The sequence below is a fragment of the Alligator mississippiensis genome, chromosome 4 (assembly GCF_030867095.1).
Source record: "Alligator mississippiensis isolate rAllMis1 chromosome 4, rAllMis1, whole genome shotgun sequence".
Lineage (NCBI taxonomy): Eukaryota > Metazoa > Chordata > Crocodylia > Alligatoridae > Alligator > Alligator mississippiensis.
In genome coordinates this window covers 44,395,162-44,418,919 of record NC_081827.1, presented here as the reverse complement: position 1 = coordinate 44,418,919, position 23,758 = coordinate 44,395,162, and the positions used below count along the sequence as shown (strand labels likewise).

General features: G+C 45.3%; 1 protein-coding gene and 1 long non-coding RNA gene across 7 annotated transcripts in view; one reads left to right on the top strand and one right to left on the bottom strand.

The window, feature by feature from the left end:
* Positions 1-23,758, bottom strand: part of CADPS2 (calcium dependent secretion activator 2) — a 630,383-nt gene that overhangs the window by 554,254 nt on the left and 52,371 nt on the right. The window lies entirely within an intron of this gene.
* Positions 557-3,944, top strand: LOC109284271 (uncharacterized). Its single transcript, XR_002091651.2, has 3 exons — positions 557-764; positions 2,495-2,634; positions 3,080-3,944. It is a non-coding gene; the product is annotated as an uncharacterized LOC109284271 (long non-coding RNA).

The window sequence follows — 23,758 nt, the reverse complement described above, 5'->3', positions numbered from 1 at the left end:
AAGGGGACACCATTGGATTAGACCTAAAAAACTAGGAGAGGGGGGCTTTTGGGTTTTTTTGGTTTTTTTTTAACCAAGACTAGAGATTTTTAGGTAGAGGGAAGGAAGAGGCAAGTTTGAAGAGCAGGGAGCATCATTATCAACACATTTTTCAAACCCTGAATTGAGTGGCATGCTATTTTAAAGATGTTACAAATCTGCAGCTCCCAATGAAATCACATGCAACTTCCTTAAGTTTCAAGGGCTTCAGCTGCATGAATAAAGTGAATGCAAATTTTGGAAATGAACAAAAACCCCACCACTTAAAGAACTAGAGTACAACCATATTTGCTCTTTAGACACTCAAAGGATCTTATCTAACCACATAAGAGGCTTTTTTGAAACTTATACACAGTTCGTGATTTTAATACCCTTCTTTAGCATAAAAATAAACTGCACACACTCAGTATACTACACACTGGCCAGGCAACTATGTGTACATGCAGACAATTCCCAGAAAGAAACAGGAAGGTGGGCCCTCCCATGTTTTGGCCCCAGTAGCTGAGTGGGTTGGTCATTCACCCAGAAGTAGGAAACTAGGGAAGTATGTTCTGTTCACTACCAATCTAAACTACGCTACTTACAAAACCCATGTAACATGCATCAGTTGGACTTTCTGAACGTCTGTACCTTGCCATCGTCAGACAAATATGCCAGCATGACAAAGCAAAGAAAGTTCTCCAAACACTGAGCTATGGTTGCAAGCCTGCAGCTCACTACAGCAAGTAAGAAAATGATGTTGGTTGTTTCACCACATGATTTTTTTTTTCCCTTTTAAATCGGTTTTGGTCAGGCTAGGTCTTTGCACTGCCCCACTGTGTGAATTTATTTTCTATCAAGAAAAATCTCTCTTAAGCTTTTCAGGTACAATGCAAACATCCCAGAAATGCTAGTGTTAAGAGATGGAAAAAATATTTTTTTAAATGCCAATACAGATTTAAAGCTGGTCACAATACTGAAGATTAATAGCAATTCCACTGCTGAGACTGCTGTAAAGAACTGTTTATGATAATGACTTGTACCTCTTGCAAAAGAAAAATAAGAAAAGAAAAAGAGTTTTGAGATCTAGACAGGCAATACTAACTCACTGAAAAATCCTCCACTCGTATTACTTATTTGAAAACAAATACATCAAGGGACAGCGGAAACGGAAAACATTAAAAATAGATTACATCTGTGCAGAAGGTTAATAAAATGCAAATCAGCTTTCAGGTTTTTATTTTTCTTCTCCTTTTTGGGGAACACACACCAGTATTGCTCTTAAATTTACTAAATGTTTATGTAGCAGTTTACAGCGTAATGTCTCTTTTACTAGAGACAACAGCAGATCACTCTTCAGGTCTGTGCCTTATTAGTTTACTTTGTCAGAGAACTATTATATTTGGACATGGGAACTGCTATATGTTTTCAGTTTTATTATATTGCATCACTAGGCACTGCTGAACAGGGAGATAATTCACCAAACTGGTTTGGAAAAAAATTTTCTTTAATCATTTTTTTAAATCTGTTTTAGTTGTTCTCCCACCCCTCCTACCCTTCTCAGTCCCAACTGATCGATTTTCATATTTTTTGTTTTTTTGTCATGAATCAGCATTTCCATTCTCAGCCCTGTTAATTTTGGACTTGATTTTGTCTCTAACTAGTCCGCTTCCCCTTTTAGTCCCCAGAGTGACTGCCTACATAACATGGAGCTACATATCTATCTGTCAAGTTATTCACCGCTGCAGTTTTCCTCTGCCATCAGAGCAACACTAGCAATATCACTTCCTTAGCAAGTGACGAACAAACCTTGAAATAATATTATAGGATCTCTCAACTGAGTGCGCAACATTTATTCAGACAAATTCAGCTCTTGTTTCTCAAAGATGGGCAAAAGTCTGTAAATACTTTAGATTATACCTCTCTTTTCCTTTACCAAAACCCTACTATACCTTTTTGTGTGATTTGTCATAAACTAAGAGCCTCAAAACATGGAACCTTAGTGGCTGCATCACTAGCTTTCAATACTTCCACCAACAAAATTATTTCCCTTTCTCTTTTGCTTTCAAAATAACCACAATCTGCTATAATTATGCATTGTAAAGCAAGTGTTACATACCTTAAGCATGTGCAACTGTGAGCTTGATGAAAATGTATTTCAGATCATTTTTATTTGAGGCATCTTTTGTAAAACCTGATACACATAAGGTATATGGTTCAATTTTGATTATTACAGAAACAGCAGAACTGACACCAATGAAGAGGGAAGTAGTATGTTTAAACACCTATAAGTTATACTCGCTCTGGTGGGAGGAAGAAATGTCATGGCATCAAACAAGAGACTAATTTAATCTTCCTCCATTCACGCCTATTGTCTTTAAATAATGCCCTTAGTTACACTTGTTGAAACCTTCAGAATGCAAGTTAGTGAGGAGAACAAGGGCAGAAAAGTCTAAGTACTGCACTCAACCAACAGGTAAAAAGAAGAAATATTTATCTACATGTTGCTGCAACCTGGAGAAAGAAAAAAAGAAAATCAAAGAATTCCAGACAGAAGGGAGACATTTGTGACCAGCTCTCCTACAAGACACCTTTAAAGAAGCAGAACAAAATTAAGTAATTTCTCATTTGTTACCCATAAAAAGGCTTTTGCTGACCAAAAGTATTAATGACTGAACACACCAAAGGGTTGAACTAATCTTAGTATGGTAAGACCATGATACCTCTACTGTGAAAAGAACAAGTAGTTATACAAGGGTTTTAGCTTTGGGACTTACTACCTAGACTCATATGGGCAGCAGAGGGCAAGAATCCTGTATTGGTGGTATCTAGCTTTATTAGAAAAGGGAATAGAAATATAATATTGCCAGCCACAAATATATCAGATTCACTAGTCAGACCCAACTCCTCCTTAGAACAGGTATAGTGAGGGTTTTTAAGAGTTACATAGTGCATTTGGTCCTCCTTGGTTCTCATGCTTCCCAGACAGTGTGCAAAATAATTACAGTGTTGCTGACTACCAACCTCAGACCCAGTAACACAATCTTGGCTTTTTTTTTAGGATTCTACTGATGTGCAGAAACCAACCAAAAAAACCTACTTTCCTGTGCATTGTACAAATGCCACGGCAAGAGAGTTATTCTCCCAAATTGCTTTCAGTCTACAATTTTGGATATGGGAGCTGAAACCTGTCATGACCCAAAGGTCTGATTTTTTTTTTGTGTGCGCTTCGGCACTAAGAATTATCCCCGTGGGTTTGCAACTTCATTGCACAGAGGAGTTCTGCTGCGCAGAGAACCCGCGTGCAGGGAAGTGTTCCTGCCACTCTTCAGCGATCTTTGCAGGGTGCATTTCCTTTGCAGCACAGAAATGCACGGTGCAAAGGTTTCCCGCTCGTCGTATGCAAATTCGTGCCCCGCAATTGGCTAGTGCTAAATTATTCACACGTGGCGGCTAACGATTGGCCTGCTAGCCGTATAAGAGGCTTGAGCAGTTTCCGCCCAAGCCGAAGAGGACTCCGCATCCATCTCGTGGGGACTCTGGGTGTGCGCGGCAGGGTAATAGAAACCCTGTGTGTCGCTCAGAGGAGTTTGGCGGCCTGATCCACCGCCCACCTCTTCCCGTCTTCGAACGGAGCCTACTATAAGACGTAACGACGAGTTTAATGCGCGCTTGTCCTGGACATCCGGAGTTTGTCTGCGTGGAGCCTTGCAACCTCCACGTGTTCGTGTTTTTTGTTGTAACTGCAACTCAAGCAAGTTTTCAGCCTACACCACGACCATCTCGGTGCAAGTAAAATAATCTTAAAATCAACCGTTACGTGTCTGTGCCTAATTCTAGCTCGGCGCCCGCCCTCTCCGACCCGGCCTGCCCGGGCTGCTGGCCACAGCCCGCGTGCAGAGCGACGAAAGCGACCCGGGGTCAGACCCGACGCGCACAAAACCGAACACCAAACACATCTTTCCCCATGAACTGCCAACGAGGAAACCACTTTTACGCTCTGTGCACAACTGGATACATTGCTGATCTATTAGATAAACTGCTCTGCAGATCACTAGAAAAGTACACATTCCACTCAGAGCCACTCTACACATGCCAAGTGTCAAAAAAATATAACAGCCACTGTTTGGTGCACACCCACAGCAAGTGCAATGCTGGTTTCAGGCTCTCAGGAGTGTGTACTGGTATGGATTCATTGCCAGTCTAACAGAAGTTCAATGACATTTTTTTAGTATCTGGAGCATTCAGAATAGTAAAATCATAGAAAATGAGGGTTGAAAGGGACCTCAGGTGGTCATCTAGTTGAACCCCCTGCTCAAAGCAGGACCATCCTCAACCTGATCATCCCAGCCCAGGCTTTGTTTGGCCGGGTCTTAAAAACCTCCAAGGATGGAGATTCTACCACCTCTCTGAGTAAACTGTTTCAGTGTTTTACTACCCTCCTAGTGAAAAAATTCTTCCCAATAGCTAACCTAAACTTCCCTTGCTGCAACTTGAGACCACTGCTCCTTGTTCAATCATCTGCCAACACTGAGAACAGTTTAGCTCCATCCTCTATGAAACCATCCTTCAGGTAGTTGATGGCTGCTCTTAAATCCCCACCATCAGTTTTTTCTTTTCTAGACTAAATAAGCCCAGTTCCCTCAGCCTCCCCCCATAAGTCATGTGCCCCAGCCCTTCAACCATTTTGTTGCCCTCCACTGGACTTTCTCCAATTTCTCCACATCCTTTCTGTAGTCGGGGGCCCAAAACTGGACAGTACTCCAGATGTGGCCTCACCAGTGCTGTACAGAAGGGAATAACCACTTCCCTTGATCTGCTGGCAAGACTCCGAACAATTTAGCCCAGTATGCTGTTAGCTTTTTTGGCAACAAGGGCACACTGTTGGCTCACATCCAGCTTATTATCCACGGTAACCCTCGGGTCCTTTTCTTCAGAGCTGCTGCCAGTCAGCCCCCAGCCTGTACTAGTGCAAAGGACTGTTCAATCCTAAATGCAGGATTTGCTCTTGTCCTTACTGAACCTCAAGAGATTTCTTTCAAAATCTGCTCCTAGAAAAATTGGAGGATTTTTCTAGATCTCTGTGAATCCTAACCCTACCCCTCCAGCGTATCTATTACTCCCCCCAGTTTGGTGTCATCTGCAAACTTGCAGACAGGGCACTCTATGCCAGCTTCCAGTTAATTGAAGAACATACTCAAGACCAGTGCCAGGAACGACCCCTGGGGCACTCCACTTGATACCGGCTGCCAACTAGCCAGAGCCATTGTCTACTACTCTATGAGCTCAATGATCTAGCCAGTTTTCTATCCACCTTCCAGTCCATTCAACCAATCCATACTTCCTTAGCTTGCCTGCAAGAACTTTGCGGGAGACTGTATCAAGACTCACTAAAATCAAGGTATACCACATCCACTAGTCTCCCCGCATCCACAGAGCCATTCATTACATCATAAAAGGCAATCAGGTAGTCAGCCATGACTTGCCCTTGGTGAATCCATGCTAACTGTTCCTAATGACCTTTTTTCTCCTCCAAGTGCTTAGAAATGGATTCCTTGAGGATCTGCTCCATGATTTTTCCAGGGACTGAGGTTCGTAGTTCCCTGAATCCTCTTTCTTCCCTTTCGTAAATATAAGCACTATGTTTGCCCTTCTCAAATCATCCAGGACCTCTCCTGATCGCCATGAGTTTTCAAAGACAATGGCCAATGGCTCTGCAATTGTATCAGGCAACTCCCTCAGCACCCTCAGGGTGCATCCCGTCCAGCCCCACTGATTTGCACACATCTGGCTTTTCTAAATAGTCCCTAACCTGTTCTTCTGTCACAATTGGTTGCTCATCTTCTCCCCAAACTGTGCAGCCAGGTGCAGTAGTCTGGGGGCTGACCTTGCCTGTGAAGATTGAAGTGAAAAAGGCATTGAGTACATTAGCCTTTTTTGCATCATCTGTCACTAGGTTGCCATTCAGTTAGGGACCCACACTTTCCCCCATCTTCCTCTTGTTCCAGACATAATGTAGAAACCCTTCAGATACATTGCTAGCTGCAACGCTAACTGTACTTTGGCCTTCCTAACTTCATCCCTGCATGCCCAAGCAATACTCTTATACTCCTCCCTAGTTGTTTGTCCAACTTTCCACTTCTTATAAGCTTCCTTCTTGTGATTTAGTTTACTGAAGAGTTCCCTGCTAAGCCGAGTGAGTCTTCCACCATACTTGCTAGTCTTCCTGCACGTTTGGATGATTTTCTCCTGCACTCTCATAGGGCTTCTTTCAAGTACAGTCAGCTCTCCTGGACTCCTCTCCCCCTCAGGCTGGCTTCCCAGGGAACCCTGCCCATGAGTTCTCCGAGTGAATCAAAGTCTGCTTTTCTAAAGTCTAGGGTTCTTACTCTGCTGCTCTCCATCCTTCCTTTCTTCCATCTTATTTCCCAGCAGCCTCTGCCCACATGGCTGGGATCAGTCTCCATGGAGACCCCAGCCACAGCTGCGCTATGATAGCACAAGGCTGGGGTTTCTAAAGAGACTGGCCCCAGCCAGACACAGCAGGGCAGGGAGCTCCTCCAGAGCCCTGGGATCTTGCAGTGGGGGCAGCTTAGCCAGGGCCAGAGCAGAGCCATGGTCTGCAGCCTGCACTCTCAAGGCAAGGGTGCGCAGGCAGTGGATGGTGGTTCTGCCCTAGCTCGGGACCACGCTGCCACCGCTGCAAGGAGCTGGGGCAGAGCTGCGATCTGCAGCCTGCATGCTCCGGACAGAGATGTGCAGGCAGCAGATTATGGCTCTGCCCTAGCTCCCTGCAGCAATGACAGCTTGGTCCAGAGCAGGGGCAGAGGCATGCACCCCCACCCCAAACATGCAGTCTGAAGACTGTGACTCTGCCCTAGCCCCAAACCAAGCTGCTCCCACCACAAGATACCAGGGTTCCAGAGCAGCCCCCTGCCCTGCTCTGCCTCATATCCTTCCAGCACAGCTGGAGCTGGTCTCCATGGCAACCCCAGCCTTGTGCTATCACAGCACAGCTGTGGATGGGGTCTCCATGGAGACCGGCCCCAGCCACATGGGAAGGGGCTGCTGGGAAATGGAGTCTACTGGCAGCTGCATCAAGCCCTTCCCTTGTTTAGCCTATTTCATAGATAAGCTAAATGAGTAACTACCTCCCTTGAAGGTAGCCAGAAGACCTTGGTTAATAGCAATCTCTCTGCACTTTTAAAGAAGGTGAAGAAGGGGGACTAGGACTTGGTTTCGTGGCTTGCAGCTTAGTACATTCTTCACAGATGCAGGGCAGTAAGCATAGCCAGTTTTTGTCCATCTCTCTCCCACTCCTTCCTTTGAGGAAAACAAAACAAACCATATTGAATCACAACAAAATGTTGCTGCATATCTAGGAGAGCTCTTGTAGCAGAAGCCAAAACAGTGTTCTTGTAATTTATTACAAGAGTTGACATAACTTATTCCATGGTCTTCCACATGGAAATTTTTGCCATCCTAAAATATTTTCTCTAAAATGTTGGCAGTAAGAAGTACTGTATTTCATAAATGAATAAACACATATAGATCACCATCTCCTTCATTAACAAATTACTGATTATTCTATTCTTACTGTTAACATTATGGCTGTGCTTGAATACAAACCTAGGAAGTGACAATTCCTGCACTTAGCCATGTAATAAGCATGTGAAAAAGGGCTTACTTAAAAAAACAACAAAGAAGAAAGAAAGAAAACAAAGCAATGACTTAAACACAAATCATTCTAAAAAGATTTTCCCATTTGGCAATTTATAAATCAATTCACCCCGATGTGAAGAGAATTGAACAGATTTTTTTCTGAAAAATCTGTTAAATTACAGAAAAGAGAAAATGGTAGAAAGTTGCTGAAACATTGTAAACGGATGTTAACAAAATGGAACTGCATGCAGTCACAGAGCAATGCAGAGTCTCTCCTACAGACTTTTGGTTTCATGAAGGTCAATTGTTACTTAAACTTCATACAAGGAAATTCAGACTACTCCTACTAAGAAGTCCAGTGCATGTAAAGGATACCATTAGAAAGGAACAGCATAAAAGGATTAAGACCCTATCACTTTTCATTTTTCCAAGTTTCAGTATTAAGCAGCTATAGAGCCTAAAAAACTATTATCTTACAGGGAAGTGCCAGCTAATTATGTCTTTATCAGTACTGCTTTATCCTCTACTTGCTTCAGAGATGAAAGTCAAGCCTATATTTAAATGCAAATTACCGAAGATGAGCCAAATATTCAGCATTTTTATAAAAATGGATTTATTTGAAGGGGAGTTGCACACAAAAAAGTAAAAGAATTAATATTGAAGAACTTTCAGGATAAATTTATAACTCATTTTTAAACAAATAAAGTCTACCTTCCTCTTGAGTTTTAGAGTAGTTTATACCCCGAGTGGAAATGAGATACTCAAGCTTGTTTGTTATTAAGTTACAATACAGATGTGAGAGAAACATGACAGATATCAAGTCCTTGGCCACATATAGATATTCAGTTTCTCCTGAGACAATCATTGCTCTTCTGGTAGAAGCCACAAGTGTGCAGAGCTTTGAGCTTTTTCTCCCAGAGGAAAAATAGCTGCTCCAAGAGAGCAAATAACTAAGAAATAACTGGAGCTTAAAATCACTCCTAAGAGAGACTGAATGTCCATACATTTTCCCATGGGTTAACTCCTCTTGAAAATCAGGAAGGGTGAAGCCCAGAGGAAAGACTCCTGTGCCTTTCCCAACTGGGGGTCACCCCACTCTGGAGAAAGTGTGGGAGAACAGCTGCTCCCCTGTGCCACAGACCAAGAGGGGAGAGAAGGAACATGCCAGGTACTTCCTGCCTGCTTCTCACACCCAAGTTCCCAATGTGAGAAGGAGGCAGGAGCTTTGTTATAGCACTACCTCTGCTTGGCTGCCAGGCACCAAGAGCCAAGTGCAGAGAGAGAGAGGCCTCCTGCCTCCCATGCCCCTCTACCCTGTCACTGAGCAGTGTGGGTGGCAATTAAAAAGCCAGCACAGCTGGAAGCTGTGCCTATAAGCCTAGTTCTTGGCTGTGTCAGCTTCTTGCAACCTCCACAGGGCTCAGCTGGGTGGCAGGGGCAGCGATTTAAAAGCCAGAGGTGCCAGGAGTCTGCCTTGGGAAAAATCTCCACACTTCTGGATCCTAACCCCTTCAGCTTCCCCTTGCAGCCCGCACTGCCCAACTGACCCAAAGCAGTACCAGGCAGCTGCATGCAGTGGCAAGGCCAGGTAACCTTGCTGCCACCATGAAATGCCCCTACCTCACTTTGAACTGCTCTGGGTCAGCCTGAAGCAGCATCGGGCAAAGTGTCATGCTTCTAGTAACCTTGCCGTGACAGCCGAGTGCTCCCTGCCCCCCTGCAATCCACCAGGTCAACCTAGGAGTACAAAGAGCAGGACTACTCTTCTGAAGGGGATAATGTCCCTCCTGCCAGTCAACTGATTGCCCTCACCTATCCTGTCATTCTCCCAGGGCTGGAAACCTCCACACCTGTCTATGCTAGCTGCTTTTCAGCAGCTACTAACTGCCTCTTGACAGCCTGTCCCTTGAAAATGGCCCTTGAAAAAAATAATATCCTTTCCTGAAACATCTACACTCTCCAGCACAGAATGATAGTGGATTGGTCAGTCCTCCAGTATCCTACCATGTTCTGCTCTCCACTCCACCTCCCACCCAGGGAGGGAAAGCCAACAGCCAATGAACACTTCCCTGTGCATGCTGCTGTTCTTGGGAATGTCCAGAGACTGGAGGCTAAAAGACATGCAGTGATGCCTGCTCTCCAGCCCCTTTCACACACCTGCAAACATCAAAGCGAGCCCAATTTGAAGTGTTCCATATTGGCCCGAGATCTGGAATGCTTGACATGTTTCTGTCCCCACCTTCAAGAAAGTAACCTTTGCAAGACGACCAAGAGATTTTCCTTGAAGCAGTAAGACCCTAAGAAGGAAGGAGTCAATAAAAAGGAGAGTTGAAGAGAGCATTCAAGTACTCACATACATTATTTTCAAATCTTAGGGTGAAAGATTCTACAATGTACCATTTTTCAAGGTTTCCCTTCTTTAGTGATAAAAAGGAATCAATTTAATTTCACAAGTAGGAGTTCCCCATTCCAGTTACACAGCAACATGAAATAAGAGTCACAAACAGTAAAAAGTGGTAATAAGTGGCTAAATTAAAATAATGGATATGAAGTTAGTCATTTAATTTTTGAAACTTGACTGCAGAAAGATTTCAACATTAAAAACTTTCAAGCAACACTTTAAAAATGCAAGAAAACAGCGTGTGATTTTTTTAAAGTAGTCTTGTAAAGGTTGTATATTTTCTTTGAGTCATAGGTATGCAGTTGAAAAGTATTAAAATATTTTAATAATAAAAGTAAAACATTTAGTCAGCAAATGCCGAACCAACTTCCACAACAAAAATCTTCAGTTTCTCTTGGAATTATGTGTCTGAAGGCCCAGCTTGCCTTAATCCAGGACTGTCTAGGGCAAAAGGTAATCACCAGCAAGAAGCATTAAACTGCCTGAAGCTAACAGGTCTTTGCTGCATATGATCCTTGCTGGATGTTCCCTCTATTTTCCCCCTTCCCTGCACACACACACACACACACACACACAGAGAACACCTGCTCACCTGAACTGAGTGGTACTTTCAACATGAGCTAGTTGGCATTAGATTCTGTAGGCCCACTAAGTCTGATCTTACTACTTACTCTGTAGTGAAGACATGACTGAAGCATCACACAGACTCAAAGAGTCTCCTAATGCCTCCCCACAATTCAGCCCATGTTTCCAGAGGACAGACATTCTTCCGCATTTCCCTAAGCAACAATCCTGGCTCAGCACATGGAACATGGTTCCAAAGGTGAAAGCTGCACACCAATGCACATGGGCGACTGGTGCCACTTTAGCCAGGGGTGACATGTGTCCCCTCCCCCGCAATCAGTCAGTGACCCAGGGAGGAGTCTGCCCCCCATAGCCAATTGTGCTGAAAAGGGGAGGGGTCCCCCCGCAGCCAATCCCATCCCACTGACCAGATTGCTGCGGCCACTTCTGGGAGTGCCACAGTGCTCCCATTCCCCAGCCGGTGCTTGCAGACCAGGTAACGGCACTGCCGCCTGCCCCCCCTGCCTGTTGCCTAAGCAGCGAGCGTGGCTGGTCACAGGTGCACTGGCATGCACAGGGGGTGTGTACCCTCTGTGTGTCGCCACTGCCAATGGAATACTAATGAGTATAAAATAACTAGGATATGACTTTGCAGTGTGTTAGCTCATAGCCAGACCAGAGTAATCAAAATACTTGGCACACAGATTTTATTATTTGAACTAACCGTAGTAAAGAATTACTGGCAAATATAAATTAACCTCAAGGGTAACAGGCAGGAATTCAACCCAAAATTGAAGCCAGTCATGAGCAGGGATCCAGGTTTTCTGTTTCCCACAGAAAAATGGGAAACCCCCCCACAGGTTTTCCCTTTTAACAGAGAAAACCCCCCTGTTTTTTTCAGTTTAATAGAGATACCCACCGATTGTCCACTTTTGCGTGGAACTCTTTGCAGGTAGGTAGAGCTCCCACTTGCAGGGGCTTCATGCAAAAAGGGTGGCAAACCCTAAGACCTGTCCAGACAGAAGAAGACTGGGAAGGGACATGGCCCAAGACTCTCAGCCAGCCAGGGCTTGGTTCAGACTCACTTTCCCTCCTGGAGCCTTTGAGGTAACTCAGGCTTGCAGGGGCCTGGGGGCCAGCTGGGAGCCTCCTCAGGGCGGGGGGGGGGGGTGTTAAACACACCAATTTAACCTTGCCTGTTAAATGCATACCCAAAGAAAATAGCAGGTTTAATACACAGTTAATTCCTTTTTAAATAGCATTACTTCACAACCAAAGAAGTTCTACCACATTGTTAGCACAGGCAGTAAAGCTAAAGGCCAAAAAAAACAAAACAAACCACAAAGACCACCAACCCAAAAAAAAACAATGCCCCCCATCAACATCTAACCCAATCATAAAATTAAGAATTACTGAGAATTTGAATTATTGTAGGTAGGCAAAGAGAGGCCTGGGCATAGTGTACAGTAAACTAACTACATACATTCATTAGCATAGGCAGAAGAAAATGAGTTTGTTTTCTGAAGGCAAGTTTCTAAATTACAGCTTAATAAAATGAAAGTTGTTTTGCTTTCTAGGCCAGTGGAAAGTTGTGTTTTTTTTAAAAAGCTTTATTTTACATGTCAGGGTTACAGCTTAAGAAGTCAGTAGATATAAGGGGAAGAAAAAAGAGACCCCACTGAATAGTTATATCATGTTGTAACCCCACATGCAACTAGACATCTTCTGCCAGTAGGGATGCAGCTCCCTTATCCTTACGTCACTGTAATAACTGTGATAAGTACAGTAAGAGATGACAGGATATTAAATCTATTATTTTAAAATTAAACTGGAATTATATATAAAACACTCAAGCATTCATACGAACGTCAATATGTCTCTTAAATTTAACTGCAAACATTTTCTTTCAGGGCAAAACACTTGTTAAGAACTGGCTGTACTTTAAGTATTAGATAGTATCTTTTCCAAGTTCAAAAAGGAACAGGCCCAATCTGGAAACCTCCTTCGTTAGTCTACTGAAATCAGTGGAACTATAGGACAGTGAATCTAGATTGATACTGGACCATTATCAAAGGAGTAAAAGGAACCCGATTGAGGTTTTGCTTTATCAAGACAGGGTAGAGAAAATAAAAATTACTGGGTTTTTTCTAGTTTAAATTAACTAGTTTAAATTTAAGACATTATATTTACCTATTGCTAGCTTTTTAACGTCTTAAATTGGTAACATAGCGTATGTTGCTATCATTTCTTTAGCCTCATAACTTTTTAGTAGACTTGCAGATGTTACAAAATCTGGTATTTTCCTTTGACGCTTCATACACAAAATCAACGCGTATGCTAAAAGACAACTCGGTGCCTCATTAATAGTGAAAATAATACAAAACTGGCAAGCAAATATTCCATCTTGTATGTTCAGCAAATCTCTCCCAAAGTTTCTTAAGTGTCAAAACAGGTATTCCAGCAGCATCCTATCCAAAATCCCCAATGCACTTACAACACAGCTTGTTAAAGATTGCAATCACAGTTTTACATGGAACAAACTTTCAAGTTAGGTTAAAACCTTGGGGGGAAAAAAACAAATTTAAAATAAAAATTTTTAAAGTGGTTTGAATCATTATTTAAAATAGCAGGACAGAGGCACTTAAAAGGAAAGCTAGATACATAAATGTGTGCATAACTAACTTTTTATATGAATATTATACCCAGTAGCAGCCTGTCTCACCACTGGCCTGACAGGAGGCTCTTTCTAGAGTTTTTTCTTCCCAGCCTGGCCTTAGAGCTTGCTAGGAAAGGGCAAGTAGAGAAGAAACCAAATGAGCTTCCAAAAGCTGCCTCCTAGTCCAGTGGTGAGCCAGGGCCAACACTTATGACTGATGACCTTCCCATCTTCCCTCAGCCACCAAAAGCATCAGCCTTAGGACATGTATGCATGTTCATGGGACCTGTCCCAAGATTGCACAGCTTGCTTTAAGCTATGTAATCACAAGTTAGCTTCTCAACTGCGAGAACATTCGCTGGTGCCGGGAGCTGTGCCAGGACCATGATCTAAGGTAAGTCAGAGTTGGGGGGTGAAGGGTGGCCAGGATCAGGGGAGGTGGGTAGCAGAATCACGGGGGAGAGGGAGGTCAGAGGGCAACAATCTGATTGAGGTGGGGGTGTAGGAAAAGTGCAGCCCTGGGATCGGGGCGAGTGGCTCGAATTTCCCAGCCCTGGGGCTATACTCTGAACATGTACACATTTGGTTAGATCAGGCATGGGTTAGCCTAACCTATGTAGTACACTTCCTTAAATGAACCAAGTCAGATTGGTCTGGCTATTTTTGTCCGATCTAAACTCCCCAAACATTAGGCCTGTACAAAAGCGGCTAGTATTCGCTTCGGATTCAGATTTGGCTGATTTGAGGGACAGTGATTTGATTCTGTGATTCAAATCAGGGATTGGGTGGGAGGGACAAGTTGGGGCTTTTTTTTTAAGCACCAGAAGCTGGGGCAGGCAGGGCAGCCATGGGGGGGGGACTGGGAATGGGGCCAGGGGATGGGGCCTGGCAGAAGTCCCCCCATAGTCCCCTGCCCCTTCCTCCAGCTCCCCCTTACCCACCCCCTACTTACCAGCTCTGAGTCTGGCTCCAGTGGGCAGGGACTGCCCGAATCATCAAAGCTCTCCAAATCTTTTTCAAAGATTTGAAGAACTTTGAATCGATTTGGAGGTCTCCTGATTCGATTCAGATTTGGAGATACGGCCACCGAACTGGGCCGAATCTCCTCCAAATTGAATCAGCACCCAAAGCTTTGCACAGCCCTACCAAACATATGTACAGTTTGGCACTTATATGGACTTACCCCTGGTTAGGTTGGTCTAAGTATAATATCTGCACATACCCTTAGACTGCTTCCTAACTCCTCCCTTTCCAGCCAGATAGCTTCAAAATTGGGGTAGAGGGAAGGCAGGAGGAACATCAATGGAAATTCCCACACAGGCTAAAATTTGGGAGGAAATTACATAATTACATATCTTGCTGCCTCCCCTCCCCCCACCTCTAAAAAGGACCCATAAAACAATTTGTGGCTCAGACCTTAAATAAAGGGCCAAATGCTGGTCTCCCACATGTATCATTAAAGATCAGGATTCAGTATTAGGTTTCATGTGCGAGTAAAGGAGGCATAATTTGGCTTATATGACAAATTTCTTCTTGAACATTAAAAGTAGCAAAGAAAAATATTAAGCAAGTACCAGAGCCATAACAAAGCCATGGAAACAATAACACCTTATTAAAAACAAAAGCATTTACAACATTAAAAACAGTACTTTCTTGTAAAGGCTTGTCACACGTTGTTTCAAGTTTTTGTTAGGAGAAAAAATAACCCTGCAACATCTCCAGCCTGGTATTCCTTTCTTCCTGTGCTGCTTACCCCGATTACTTTATTTGTTTTCTAATAAGACAAAAATGTGAGGCACTAAATTTAACGTTCTCATTTTCCTCACTGCCTCTCCTAATAAAAAAATATAAAATGTAGTTAACAAACGTAACCCAAGACTATAAAAGCTGCCACAGAAAGTTAATTAAATTTAACTTAAAATAAAAAAAAACAACAACAAAAAACCAGAAAACAAGAGTAAGACCGTTTTAAGTGCAACCACAAACAAGTAATTACAACTATTACTCTGTGAACAAGTCTCAAAGAAACAAGCACCCTACTGGACACCTGAATTTAACTTAAATATATTTGGAATGGTAAATAAGAGAACCAAACTATAATAGATGAACTAGCAGAACATTCTTAAGGTTCACACTTTCTATTTATGTCATGTTTCTTGGGTAAAGTCTGGAAAAGCACATATGGGGGCTGAAGTTTTCCATGTGCTGCCTGTCTGCAGCTGAAGTGCTACTTTTAGTTTTAGCCTCAATGGTTTAGCCTCATTCCAGGAAAAATTTAAAAGAAATTATGATGTTTCACACGTTACATAATTATGGTGACCTCACTTTCATGGGGTGCGTGTGCACACACACAGACACCCCTCAGGGATTTAAAACATGGAAGATAGTGACCTACACATCAGTTGTGCCTGTCAATGTTCCCATAAAAGTCTTCTGAAATTTGATCAAGTTAAAGTCTTTGGAAAATCTCAGTTCACCCATGGCTCAGCTATAGTTTCAAAAAATTGGTTCTGCTCAAGCCAGCAGTTTTTATAGCTGATCAGACTATACACATACCACCAGCTCCCTTCACACAGTACCCGAGTATGTTTTGATCAAGAGCTGCAAAGATAAAAGCCATACTTCCCTTGCAATTATTACTCTAAGCCTCTCTCTCCCCTTTGTTCTCAATGGTCCCTCCTGGCCAGAAAGTCCACACCACAGACTGGAAGAGGACAAGAAGGAGATTGAGTCATGAAGACAGACCAGAGTAGGGGTATGCATAACGGGCTGTATTCGATTTGCATTCGGCCCGAATCAGGGGCCCCTGCACACTGCCTGGTGAACCTGGAAGTGGACTAGAAGGGTCTGGGTCTGCTGCCAAGTGTGCTGAGGAGCCCCCCACGCACTCCCGTGGGATGCTCTATCCACCACAGCATTGCGGCATTCACTAGCCGCCTGCTACCTTTCTTTGCTTAAAAAAATACCACAGACCCTGTGCATTTCTTATTTGCTGGGAGCTTGCTTCGATTGTGTGGAATCCAATTTGCAGAAGTGCAGCTACAAGTAAAGTCAATGGAAGCTGTGTTTTGAGCTTATATTGTGCTAAATTCTCTGAAAAATACTGAGGTCAAAGGTGTCTTAAACTGTGCGCCCAAAATTAGCAGTCTTTTGACCTTAATCAGTCTCCACTTCCCATCAGTAAAATGGGGATAATTATACTATCAACTCACAGGGGTGTAAAAATAAACACGTTCATAATCATGTGCATTATAGCTCCCATGGAAAAAGACTCACACGTCAGTTAGTAATTAGTCTCCAGAGTTCAGCTTGAATAGTGTGCATTGAGGGTAACATACTGAACAACGAGAATAAAACAACTTACTTAAGAGTTGCTCATTAAGTGCAGGGCTTGTACAGTGCAGACCACTTCCAGCATGTGCCCCAGACCAGCTGTGTGCTGCATACAGCATACCCAGCTAGAACCTAATACAGCATGCGGTGCACAGGACCAGTCTGGGTTGTGCGCTGGATCCGCCACAGGCAGCTCCCCTGCAGGCCGAATTCAGACCAGCCCTGTACCTGGGATACAGGGCCAGTCCACAGCCCAATGCAGCTCCTGCATGCAGTGCATCTCCCAGCCTGGCCATACAAGGCTGGCCAGGACCATGTGGCAGGCATGTGGCAGGCAGCACTGCTAGTCAGATGGGCTGGATTCAGCCTGCAGACTATCTTTAACATTCCTAGCATAAGGTTGTATACAGAGACAAAGCAAACAACTTAAATTATTGCTTCTAAAATATTAAGGATTTTACTATATGGGTCTGTCAGTTGAGGTTTTGTATCTATTCTTATGTGGTCCATTTGCATATTTCTGCACAGTATCATGTAGAGGGGAAAAAGATGAAACTGGACCTGGACTAAATAAATACTAGTTTTCCTAATTGGGAAATTAAGTCTTTGTGCATTGTGGTTATGTGCTAACAGATATTTTACAGATATCTCCTCTATATTGTACCACCTAAGCAATATTAATACTAATATTAGCTAAGTAGCTATCCCTTTAAAAATGAGCGCACTTTATAGTTATACTAAGCAAAAATGAATAATAATAAAAAGACATCAAGCTTCTCCAGAAATATGAATCTCATGATAATATTATAACCAACCTTGCAACAAAAACCAGTATCTTTTTCACATGTAATACTACATTAGAGTTTTGCTACCAGGACAGTAGTATACACAAGAAAAAATAACCTCAGGCAGCTGATTGTAAATAATACCAACAAACAAACAGTATGCAACATTATAACAGTGAAGAAAAAAAAAGTCACTTCTATGAAGAAGCTTTAAGTGCCCTGTAGTAACTTTTAATTAAGCCTTACAATCAGTGCAATTTATTTAAAACAGTGGTTCCCAACCTTTTTTTGCCGTGACTCACTGCTGCAAGCAGAGTGCGGTGGCGGCGCTCCCATCATGGCTCGTCCTTTGTGTGCAGTGCTGCTGGCATTGCCCCTGTGACCCTCATTTCAGTCACAACCCAAGGTTGGAAACCACTGACTTAGAATCTACTTTATAAAGACTCTCTTAAACTTTACAGCTGTATATTGAAGTTTCTCCTTCTACTGTTTTCCTTTGCAGTTTAATGTACTCCATAAGAACAGGCTGCAACCGATCTGTGAAATTTCAAATAACTTGATTAATTGGCACCTATAGGATGTTTACATAATTAGCCACACAAAAAATTGAGCAAATGCTTGTAGTTTGTCTAGCTTCTGATGCAAAAATGTTTACACATATGCAGTTTCTGAATAAAAGTCTCCCTAAAAATCCTCAGATCTACATTATATACATTAGTTGGCTGCCAAAATATGATATATGAAGCACAATTGGCATTTTGGCTTTCAGGCACCTTAGCTCATTTCTGAAATCCTACAATCCATTCTCAAAAAATGACAGAAATGTACTTTTTACTCTTATTAAGTTCTTTATCCACAGAGAACTATACAAAACTCTGTAAAGAGATTTTAATTCATTATGATAGCCAATTACTGAAGTCTTGTGGATCTGCAGTTGTTCAAGAATGAATAACATGGCAGACAGCTACTGTTAATAAGGTTTTCAGGTGTGTCCTTACAACAGGGGTGATCAAGCTACAGCACGTCCCACAACCAGCCTCTGTGTGGCATGGGACAGATTGGGGTATGGGCAGGCAGATAGGGCAGGGACAGAAAGCAGAGCAGCAGATTATGCAGGGGGTGAGGGAGGTGGTGAGGGGAGGTTGTCAGAAAGAAGGTGCAGGGTTTAAATTTGTGGCACGCCTGCCAAAAAGGTTGGATCCCACTGCCTTAGTGTTTCAATTTCTGGACTGCTTGGATTTCACCGTACAAATATGCAAGAGGGCCCCAGCTGATCCTAGCAAGCCAGTATTCAGTAGAGGACACTATGGCCACAGTAGATAACTGTGCATAACTTAAAGCAGTGGTCACCAACCAGTTGATCCCAATCAATTAACTGTCAGGGGCTCCCTGATTGACCAATCCCCACCCTTAGGGGAGAGCTCCTGAAGCTGCATGCACCCCAGCGAAGGCCCGGGGGGCATGCGTCCCTCCCCCCTGATCTGTGCATGGGACGAGGTGGCTGCCGCCACACGCTGGGCTTTGTGCCCAGAGCCCCGCCGCAGCTTGGCACAGTATATCCTGGATTGCCTTTTACTTGAAAAAGTGATCTTCACCTTAAAAAGGTTGGAGACCTTTCGACTTAAATTCTATTTCTTTCAGAAACTACGCCAGAGCTCACATCAAAGTTATGGACCTGATATAAACATGGCTGGTAGGGATGTGCGAGGCTTCGGACCGCGTTTGGATCCAGGGCCGCTTCAAACACTTTGGAGTCCAAAGCAGCATGCCCGGAGCGAAGCATGGGCTCATTTAAGCTGTCCAAAGCGCTTCAGAGCTTCTGAAGCACTTCAGAAAAGCTTCAGATGCTTCAGACACTGAAAAAGTGAAAGTTAGAAGAGGGAGGGGGACGGGGGGGATTAGACTGATAGGTGGCCAGTGAGAAGGATTTTCTCTCTGGCTGCCTTTCCAATGACAGCAGCTGTTTGGAAGCATGCTGTGCCTTTTGCAAGCTTGTTTCCTCTCAGAAACTGTGTGAGAAAGGTACCCTAGCCGACTCCAGCATCTCAGCTTCGTTACTTTACTCAGTAGTTGAACTTGCCTGCTCCTTTTTCTTGTTAGAAAGGATTGGATAGGATTTAGCTCATCTTAACTTAGCTATTCAATTACTATTCAATTCATTTCTTTCAGAAAAAGAAAGCTGTGTTTTCCCTGCCAGTGTGATCCATCACTGTGCAGGGAGGCACACAGATTGCACACACATATACAATATAAAGAAGAAAAATCAGATATTCATAGGAGAAGACAACAGACAGCACACAATTTTTACACAACTCTGAAGCAAACAATCTAAGTAGAGTCTAGTGCATGCACGCAACAGAGGGAATAAAACACACAACACAAAAGAAGTGACACACATACACAGACTTTTTGCAGCACAGGAAAGATTAATATGAAGCGTGCTGGAAAGATAGGTGCCAGGTCTTCTGGCAGGAGAGGGGGTAAGGAGAGAGAGCTAGAGCTGCAAGACCTCCCTCCCACCCTGCCAACACAGATGCATTCTCTTCCGAAGCAGCCATGACATCAGTGCTGCCAGTGGAAGCAAGGAGGTGGGAGCAGTGTCTGCACCTGACGTCCCTGCACCTGAACCACCTCTGCTCAGTCCAGAAATGGCCACCAGCAGTGGAATCATTGTCTCCTCCACCCCAATTTCATCTCTCAGTGTGAGCCTCCCACTGCCAGAGGAGGAGCTGGAGCCACAAACAGGGATGCTGAGCACACTGGCTCAAGCAATTCTGGGGACTGAGGGGGAATCAATTTGTGCTCCACACCCCTCAAATTTCCCCTAAACACAGGTCTCCTCCGGAAAGCAGCACCTTGGAGGAGGTTGAGGTTGTGGAGGCAAGTGGCTCAGCGGAGGCAGCTCCTCCTGCTCTTGAGCCTCAGCCAGCTGAGGAATGGGATAAAGCAGGATCCTCAGCCTGAACCCAGAAGCAGGGGAGTAGTGTAGTGTGGGAGCATTTTGAGCTAGCAGATGATCCCAGGTTTGCCATCTGCCAGCACTACTGAAGCCACATGAGCCGTAGCAAGGATGTGAGACACTTGTCCACCACAGTGATGCTGCTACATCTGAGGAGGCAGCACCCCTTTGCCCTTCTTCCTGCTCAGCCTGGCACCAGTGCAAGTAAGTGCATCAAAAGGGAAGGCCCCTGCTCACTCCAAAGCCCCCTTCCTCCCCAAAGCAGAGGCAGGCCACCCTGGACCAGTGGGGGAAAGGTGGACGCATTCCCAAGGCGAGCGAGATCACCCAAAGCATTAGGGAGAAGCTTGCTCTGGATAGCCAGCCCTTCTCCCTAGTTGAGCTGGCCAGGGTTCAGGTGGTTCATAGCACTTCTGGCCCCATTTTACGAAGTGCCCGCATGCACCACCTTAAGCAGGACAGTGGTGCCCTCCCTGTATGAGGCATGCAGGGAGTACTTGAGGGAGGCACTGCGCAAAGCAGGGCCACAGGTAGCTTTGCACTTCACCTCCTACATCTGGAGCAGCCAGGGTGGTGATCACACCTACCTCTCCCTCACAGATCACTGGTGCAATCAGTCAGGCCATCAGTGGACTCTCCTCCAAGCCAAGGTGCTCGATGAGTCCCATACAGTGAGGGAGATCATGGGGGCCATGAACTGCATGGTGCAGGGGTGGCTCGTTGGACAGGCCAAGCTCACCTGGGGGTTCATGGTCACTGACAAGAGGACCAATATGGTGAAGGCTGTCTGTGATGCCAACTTTGTTGGCATCCACTGTGTGGCACACAGGCTGCACCCAATAGCGAGGGATGCCTTGGAGGGGGACAGGGGTGCCAGTGATGGCACCGCCACCACTACTGCTACAAGCCAGCTGATTTCAAAATGCAAGAAGGTGGTGGGATACTTCCACCGCAGCATCAAGGTGGGCAAGATGCTGTGGGAGAAACATGCAGAGCTGAGCATCCAGCACCACAAAATTATGCAGGATGTGGAGACTCGGTGGAACTCCACATACCTGATGCTTGAAAGTTTGGTGGAGCAACAGAAGGCCATCCATGAGATGGCCTTGCTTGGGGAGATAGGGATCAGCGCCCCCCTGAACAGAGCTGAGTGGGGTATCATCTCCCAGATGCTGGCGGTCCTCAAGCCCTTCCTCAAGGCCACCGAGACCCTTAGCACTGGCGATGCCTCCTCAGCCAGGTGATCCCCCTAGTGAGGGAACTGGAAAACCAAATGGAGAAGTTCCAGGGGATCAATGTTCCCGGCTGGGGCAGGCCGCTGTCACCAGACGTGCAAGCACAGGTGACGTGGCTGAAGGAGGGCATCAGGAGACGGCTGGATCCCTTGCGTTCCAGTACGGTCCACACAATGGAGGGCATGTGCACTAGCAGCACCAAAACCCTTGATCGCCGGACGCAGGTGCTGGTGAACAAATTCAGGGAGGCCCAAGTGCAGAGGTGAGGGGATGTGGAAGAGGGGGATCCACTTTCCCGTGCCAGCACTCCCAGCACCAGCCACTGCCAATGTGGTCCATGGGCATGGCTTCAATGCTGGGGTCCAAATGCACTAGACCCCAGCCTCGGGCAGGTAGCACCGAGGTTTCAGTGGCTACCTCTCTCGTTGAGGATGTGGAGCCACTGGACTGCAACCACTTGGCCTACTGGACAAACCACAGCCAGATGTGGCAGGATCTGTCCACAGTTGCCTGGCAACACCTGTCCTGTCCACCAACCAACTGGGAAGAGCAGTCAGCCAGATCATCTGCTGGGAGGAGCAATCAGCCAGGTCGGACCGTTCCAGGGGGTTCCTGGCAAAGATATAGGACCTCCACTTAACCCAGGAGGTGCACAGTCCCACCAGAGGAAATGCCCTGTTGGACCTGGTCCTGGCCACAGGCGATGATCTGGTAAGGGGGCTCCAGGTCCTTGACCACCTGGTGGTAGCGATCATTGATTGCTGGAATTCATCATCCAGCGCAGGGTGTCAAGGGCCTGCAGCAAGATGGTAGCCCTAGACTTCAAGAGGGCCAACTTCAACGAGTTGTGGAGACTGGTGGGAGAGGCGCTGGAGTTCTCGAGGGCAGGGGAACTCAGTGCCCAAGATGAGTGGTCGTTTCTTAAGGAGACCATACTCAGAGCCCAAGGGGTGATGATCCCAACAAGGAGCAAGGGGGGCAAGAGTGCCCGAAAGCCTCCCTGGCTCACCAAGGACATCCGGGAATGCCTGGTTGCCAAAAAGGCGGTGTACACCCAGTGGAAGGGTGGGGACTATCTCCAAAGAAGAGTATACCTCCACTGCTCGGGCCTGTAGGGGGGCTGTTAGGAAAGCTAAGGTGGACATAGAGCTAGGACTAGCGTCCAAGATCAAAGATAATAAAAAGTCCTTTTTCAAATATACAGGGAGGATGAAGAAGGCACCGGGAAATGTGGGGCCCCTGCAAGATGCACTAGGCAATCTGGTGGTTGCGCCAGAGGAGAAGGCAGACCTCTTTAACAAATTCTTCACCTCCATTTTCTTGTGCAGGGACTGGGACTCCCCCACCGTGATTCAAGACGGACTTGAGGGGAACACCTCAAGCCCTAAGGTTGAGGAGGACCGGGTTAGAGTGCTTCTGGAGGGGGTGGACGTGTTCAAGTCAGCAGGTCCAGATGCTCTCCACCCCAGGCTGTTGAGGGAGCAAGCAGGAGTTATTGCTAGGAAGATAGCCAGTGTGGTCCCCATCTTTAAGAAAGGGAGGAGGGAGGACTCGGGCAACTATAGGCCCATCAGTCTTACCTCAATCCTGGGGAAACTCTTTGAGAAGATCATCAAGGAGCACATCTGTGATGGGCCAGCATCAGGGATGATGCTCAGGGGCAACCAGCACGGTTTCATTAGGGGCAGGTCATGTCAGACCAACCAGATTGCCTTTTACAATTGTCACAACCCAGTGATTTTTGTGCCTTGGCACGGTGGAATTTTCCCGCCACATGAGAGCCTCTTGCAAAGTAGAGGTTTTCTGTTGCAGCAGAAAACCCCCGGTGCAAGAGAGTTCCCGCCATTCGAATGCAAATTTGTGTCCCGCTATTGGCCAGTTCTAAATTATGCACACGTGGCGGCTAGTAATTGGCTTGCTAGCCATTTAAAAATTAGCGTGACTTCCGCCCAAGTCGGAGAACTTTGAGCACGCTGCAGAGTGCTTCTGAAGAGATCTGACTCGTGGCTGAGCTGATCGATAGACTGATCACCTATCGATTCTTCTCCCCGTCGCCAAGCACAATCCCAGACGTATCCTTTTCCCAGCCGGCCTGATTTGTAGACGGATGTGCTGACCTGAGCCCTGCCAGCTGGAACAACTAAC